Here is a 7,608-nt window from a genome sequence, read left to right as displayed (position 1 = left end):
GATTGCATTCAGTTCCAAATAAGTTCAACTCTGAAGTTTGAGAAGCTGGGAGGATTTCACTTAAATACCATCACTATTATCCTTCTAGGTATCCAGTGCTCCACCCTCTAACTTGAAGGGCTTCTGAGTGCTCTGGGAAACTGAAAAGCAGGTTACCCACACAGGATCTCAGTTAATAAATTGTAGTCTATAGCTTACTTTCAAATAGTATCACATGTATTTGATATATGTGTGTGTGTATGATGGCTTTAATGCACATTACTAGGATGGATGGCTTCCCAATTTCAAAAAATACTCTAGGGATGGTGAGTTAGTATGTTAAAAGTCACACTTCAGAGATTGTTACTACAAGCATTTCACCTACCTTTATATATCAATGGTGGAGGTTTTGTTAATTATCATGATGGATGTACAAATAAGTGCTCATTGCTGAAATTACTGGTGATCAAGGTATATGTCTTAGTCCATGTTTGTGTTGTTATAAAGGAGTACCTGATAATGGGTAATTTATAAAGAAAAGAGGTTTATTTGTCTCACAGTTCTGCAGGCTGTACAAGAAGGATAGTGCCAGTATTTGCTTCTAGTGAAGCCTCAGGCTACTTCTACATATGGCAGAACGTGAAGGCAAGCTGGCATGTGCAGAGATCACAAGGTAAGAGAGGAAGCAAGTGAGAGGGGCATTTCCATCCCTTAAAAAAAAAAAAAAAAAAAAAAAAAACAAAAAAAAACTCCCTACAGGAACTAATAGAGTAATAAATCACTCATTACCATGAGGATGGCACCAAGCCATTAATGACAGGTCCGCCCCCATCATTCAAACACTTACATTAGGCCTCACCTCTGACATTGGAGATCAAATTTTATCATACTGTTTGGGGGACAAAAATCCAAACTATAGAAATATGTGGATGGACTAAATATGTTGGGAAGATCCCTTTCATCTTCAGTTGAATAGAATCCAGCTAGCTCAGACATCCGTATCTTTTACAATGGTATTTGAAGCTTGTTTCTGAAACAATGTCCAGGTACTAATTAACTAGATTCTGGTTGCTGGACACCAACTGTAAAGTTGCTGCCCCCTAACTTTAGAATATTGTTGCTCTTGTCTCAAGTGTAAGGTCTGGTGATTGTACCTAAAGAGAGAGACTTAGAACTTCCTTGAGGTTGTGGTAAAGGTTGTATTATCAAATCTGCCGAGACCAGCTTGGTCAGGGAGACCCTAACCCAGTGGTGCTAGAGGAATTAAAGACACACACAGAAATATAGAGTGTGGAGTGAGAAATGAGGGGTCTCATAGTCTTCAGACCTGACAGCCCTGAACAGAGATTTACCTACATATTTATTGACAGCCAGCCAGTCATAAGATTTATTAAAGGAGTTCCTTACAGGAAATAACGGGATGGGCCGAATAAAGGGATAGGCTCTGACTAGTTATCTGCAGCATGAACATGTCCTTAAGGCACAGACCGCTCATGCTATTGTTTGTGGTTTAAGAATGCCTTAAGCGGTTTTCCGCCCTGGGTGGGCCAGGTGTTCCTTGCCTTCATTCTGTTAAATCAAGAACCTTTCAGCGAGGGCGTCAAGGCTATTGTGAGCATGTCACAGTGCTGCAGAGATTTTGTTTATGGCCAGTTTTGGGGCCAGTTTATGGCCAGATTTGGAGGCCTATTCCCAACAAAACCAAACTGGAGTCTGCTAATCCAGTGCAGCAAAGCCAAACAGTGACACTGGGATGGAGATGAGAGAAAATGAGGTATTTTTTGCAGGGTACTGAGCAAGAAGATTCAGGCAGCTCATGTTTAAGACCTGAACTCTCAGATGGTTTAAAGGTAGTGGTTTATAAAGATGGGGAGGCAAAGGTTACAGAAAAAGTCATAAATCAGTACATTGAGGCTATACATTGGTTTCACGAGAAAAGTGGGACATCTTGAAGCAGGACCTTAGGTCATAGGTAGATTCAAAGACTTTCTGAATTGTAATTGGTTAAAAAGCAAAGCTTTGCCTAAAATTTGGGATCAGCAGAAAAGAATGTTAGCTTTAGCTCATGGGTTTAACTGCCTCCCTCAGGAAGAAATTTAGAATGAAGAATGGTGATCAGAGTTTGGTCCTCAGTTCCCTCTTATCTGAGGTCTATATGCCAATGGATCCATTTGGTGGGAGTCTGGATTTCTGTAAACCAACTCAGGAAGAGAGGTTAAAATGTTATCTTTAATTTCTATAGGGAACAAAACATCTCCTGATGCTAACTTCTTTAGCTATTGTTTTAAGCTACTTTTGCCTTCTTGCTTATCAAATCGCTCATTTACTTCTCAGGGCTAACTAGGTGCTTGGAATTTCCCTTAAAGGAACTCAAGATATTCCCTTATTATCAAGCTTTGGTGGTAGGGGGTGGGCTGCAGGCCTTTAAGAGGGTTCCCTGCTCCATCTCAGTTGTGTGACTGCTTTTTTTGCAATCTGAGATGGTTTTCAGCGAAGCCTGCTAGGGAGGTTTTTGGGAGGAGTCTTGTATCCTTAGTCTGCTTCTAAGCATTTGAAACTACTGATAACCAAAAGAATCCGATAATTTTGACTGGCAAAATTGAGTTAGGTTAATTCACAACAGTCAAGGCCTGAGAAAATTATCTTAGGCCACTAGAGCCAGTACTGATTAACATTAAGTAGGCAGTAGGCTGCTATGGATGGGAGCTTCTTACCAGTTGCTAGTATGAAAGACTATTGATGTCAATCTTTGGCACAAGAGACATGATTCTCACTTGAATGGATCCAGAAGTTTTAGAGTGTCTGACTTAGTATTCATGCTGTTCCCATGAGCTGACAGTATAAAGTGCTACTCCAGTGGGGGCTGGCTTTTCCCTGGATTATGACTTACCTTCATTCTGCATGATTTCTCCAAGTCTGCAGCACATTGTCCCTCAGCCCCATGAACATCTTATCTCATCTTAGTTCCTTTGTCTCCCTTCAACTGGAAAATTTTAACTAGACTTGGTGGTGGGGAAATAAGAAGCTTTGTTCTTATGCTTCCTGTCTTCTTTCTTGCTTTGAATCTCTTCACAGATTGCCTCTTGATATTTAGAAGCACAAGCATTTGAAATTTTAAAAAGCTTTTCCTGGTATTCATCTTTAACTGAAAATCATGCTGCCCCATGATTTAGTGTGAATGATGTGGGAGACCAGAATATGCCAACCCCAAAATTTGCCTCTTTAGCATAAGAATTATTTTGAGAAACAGCAGACACAGGAGAAACTCTGAAAACAAGGGAGAAGTAAACCCTTTTCTATGGGAAATTTGCATTTATAAAATAAATCTCCGTTTTTTAAGTGTGTCTCCCTCTTTGTATAAGAAAGAGGAAGATGGGTAAATCACTAGCGACTCTTATCCATGAAGAAGATACTGACTTAAATCTGCATTACAAAACGTACTCTTTACTGTCCTTTTCCTAGATACCTCCTCCTCCCTGACACCCTTCTCTGTTTTGTCTTTAGCTGAAGATAGCTTAGAATTCAAGCATAAATACTATCTCTTTGAGAGTTCCTCATTTTTCCCTGGGTGTCTCTCATGTATACATTTATTGCAGGGTACCAAGCAAGAAGATTCAGGCAGCTTGTGTTTAAAACTTGAAGTCCCAGATGGTTTAAATGTCAGGGTTTATAAAGATGAGGTGGGGAGGCAGAGGTTACAGAAAAAGTCATTGTATATATGTTAATAAACTTCTATTTGTTTTTCTTTCATTAATCTGTCTTTTTATATTGGGGCCCCAGCTGAGAATTTACAAGGGTAGAGAAAAAATTATTTTTTCTGTCCCTGTAATGACACATGAAGAAATACCATGAAAAAGAAACTTACTAATTCATATATACACACACACACACACACACACATATATATAAAATATATACATAAAAGATAACATGGTACACATTATGTGTGCGGGGAAGCTTAAACTTCTCTGAAGGTTTGATAATTGAGTCTGCTGGAATAAACTGATAATAGATTAACAGGAGAAAAGGCATACAAATGTATTAACATGCAAGTGCACAGTAGTCACAAAAAGTATGAACACTCAAAGACAGTTCAGATGGTTGAAGCTTAAATCCACTCATATAAACCAAAAATAAAATCCTAGGCCCCTCAGCTAAATAAACTTGTAATCACCTGGTGGGTTCTTCCTGCCCATTACATGGACAAAATTAATTCACCGAGATTGTGGGACTGCAGTAAAGAAATAGCTTAATTAACACGAGGCAGACCACATAGGAGAACTGCGGTTGCCAATCATATCAGCCTCCCTAAAGGCTCAGAGGTTAGAGTTTTTCAAAGATAGTTTGGTGGGCAGGGGACTAATGAATGGGTACTGCTGATTAGCTGGGGATACAATCATGGGGGCATGGAAAATAGTCCTTGTGTGCTGGAGGGGCACTCTGGGTACAGGGCCACAGGACCAGTTGAGTCCTGAGTCTGGGTGGGGTCAGTGGTTGCCAGAATGCAAAAGTCTAAAAAACATCTCAAAAGGCCAATCTTCTACAATAGTGATGCTATGTAAAAAGCAGCAATAAGTCACAAATCTTGTGACCTCCAGCCATGAGATTAATGCCTGAGCAGTAATGGACTATAGAAAGTAGATCTTAGCAGAATTCAGTCCCCTTTCATGGTTAACTTGGCCTATACACAAGAATGGTTAAAAACAGCCAACATGTGAGACTAGAAGCAAGTTGGAATCAGCCATGCTAGATTTATCTCACTGTCATATTCTTTGCAAATGCAGCTTTAACCAGACCCTCTCTAGTTCAGGCCTCCCAGAGAAACCTGAAAAACTGAATTCCCAGCCATGATGGGAATGGAATGACATGCCTCATCATACTCCCACCCTTTGTGGTTTAGGCACAACTGACCAGCATTAACATTAAAATAGAGATCATAAGACTGAGTCAACAGACTATGGCAATAAGACACCAAATTCCAACCTGACTGGTATAGCATGTCATGGCACATGACAGATAGCAGACCCTGAAGGAAATAAACAGATTTTACTTTAAATTATATATTCTTTAACATATTTTGAAATGGCCCTGCAAAGCCATCTTTTGTGGGGGAAATTTGCATCTGTAGAGAATCTCCATTAATGGAGTCAGGCCTTCTCTTTCTAGGCCTTTTTTGGATCTAGGAGAGATTAACTGAGAGTCTGATACCTTTAAAGTCTGAAAAGAGACATTTACCTTGTATTCTCTCTGAAGACTGCTATCTATGAAGCTTCATCTACATACCAAAAATTTGGCCCTCACAATCCCCCTTATCCTTACTCAAGCATTTTTTTCTACTGACTTCAAGTCTTTAGATAAAACTTAATTCAACCAACTGCGAATCAGAAAATTTTTGAATTTACCTATGATCTGTAAGCATCCCCTCAACCCTGCCTTCAAGATATCCCACTACTTTAGGCTGAACCAATGTATACGTTCTATATATAGATTTATGATTTTACCTACAATTCCTGTCTCCCTAGAATGTATAAAACCAAATTGTAACCTAACGAGCGCAGACACACTTTTGAAGGAGCTCTTGAGATGGTTCTCAGGCCATGGTCACTCATATTGGCTCAGAACAAGCCTCAACACTTTTCATGGGGAAAGGGAAGTGGAAGATAATAGACAATTTTTGAGGAAGAATACATGATTTTGGGGGGAGGTGAATGGGCCTGAAGAACAGAAAATAGCTTAGGAAAAAGTTTGTATGGGCTCCAAGAGTGCAGTCAGCTCCAATCTTCTTTCCTACGAGTTAATCTCCTCTGTTTGATGAAATTCTGGGGGTGAAGGGTGGGGTGGGGCAAGACAATTGAATGCCTTCTGAAGGAAATTATCTTAGTCAAACAAGGAACTCAGCATTTGGTGCTTCTCAGGTCCTCTCAGTTGGAAGTTCAAAGCAGCATATTTCAGGGTATCATTTTTCTGAGCCCCAACGTGTGATACCCTGCAGCAGAAAGTAGGTAACACTCCCATAATCAATCATACTAGTATTTCTGGTATATAACATAAAAATATCAACCCTACGTGTGGTAAACAAAGACGTAAAAGTAGTCTCACATTAGTTTGGGTCAGGTTTAGAAGCCAAATGAGCGAGAAGTTATTTCGATTTTTCTGAGCTTTTGAATGTGAAACAGCACATAGGGATTATGAACCTGTAGTATCTTATCCCAACAATAAACACTAAGTCTGCCATTTAGCTCTTTCTTTGGCATTTCTTCAGTGTCATCAGCCATGAAAGAGGCTGTTCTCCCATTAGACCCAGGAGATTTAGGAAGCAGTTGAACACAGACTCAAAAAACTCTCTGATGGAAGTGTGATTCCCTTTATATATTGGAGAATATGTAATGCATATAAATTAGCCTGATATATTCTTTTGTAGTAGGATGTGAACATTCACTCTTATTGTGGAAAAATAGTCATTTGGTTCTTCTTTTCTCTGAAGCAGTAGAAAGATGGAACATAAATATTTCCTTCTCCAGGGAAAGTTTCAGGATGAAGTGAAGCAGTTGTTTGGTTGCTAATGATTTTGATAGGCTATCAAAAACTATTGAGAAAGGAGCAGGAGTAGGGCCTGGGTAAGGCAAAAGGAAGAGGATATGGAATCTGTAGGACCTGAGGGAGAAAGAGTTGTGGTAATCTCTGGAGCAGAGGGCACCTGCCTACTGTTCCAAGGTAGGACCCTGAGGACATGGAGGATATAAGGAAATTGCTTATGGTGCACCAGAAAGCAAGCCTAGACCTGAGATACTCTATTTCCTGGAGAATAATAACAAACTCCCTGCAAGGCAAAGAGCCATAAGAGAGACAGACTTGAACAAGTCCAGCAAACAAGGATAATGGGCATTTTCGGGTGAATTCGGTTTCATGGATGGTTAAGAACAACCCTTTAGCCCCCTCTTCTTTGTTCCAAATGTGTGAGACCTGGATGAATGATATAACCTCAGGAGTTGGTGGAGAAGGTTGTTTCAAAAATGAAGGGCTATATTTCCCACCAGCTCCGCAGGACAGGGGTTCAGAATCAAAATTAAAACAAATTTATAGTAAAATAGGACATTTCTGGCCCACCTGAGTTTGTAATCTGAGGTCAACAACCACTACAATTTAATTGGGATATTAAATGTTACTGTTTCACAGTATGTTTAGTTGTAATGCCAACTGATGGTCTTTAAAAACCAACTTTCAGGCTGGGCACGGTGGCTCATGCCTGTAATTCCAACACTTTGGGAGGCCCAGGTGGGCGGATCATGAGGTCAGGAGATCGAGACCATCCTGGCTAACTCGGTGAAACCCCGTCTCTACCAAAAATACAAAAAAAAAAAAAAAAATTAGCCAGGCATGGTGGCTGGCGCCTGTAGTCCCAGCTACTCAGGAGGCTGAGGCCAGAGAATGGTGTGAACCTGGGAAGCGGAGCTTGCAGTGAGCCAAGATTGCCACCCCCTGCACTCCAGCCTGGGTGACAGAATGAGACTACATCTCAAAAAAAAACAAAACAAAACAAAAAACAAAACAAAACAAAACAAAAACAAAACAAAACAAAAAAACTTTCAGAATGTCTTTCTGGCTTAATTCTGAGAAAAGATGCCAAAA

This window comes from Rhinopithecus bieti, unplaced genomic scaffold, assembly GCF_001698545.2.
Source record: "Rhinopithecus bieti isolate Rb0 unplaced genomic scaffold, ASM169854v2 scaffold_37987, whole genome shotgun sequence".
Lineage (NCBI taxonomy): Eukaryota > Metazoa > Chordata > Mammalia > Primates > Cercopithecidae > Rhinopithecus > Rhinopithecus bieti.
Note: the sequence above shows the minus strand (reverse complement) of the source record.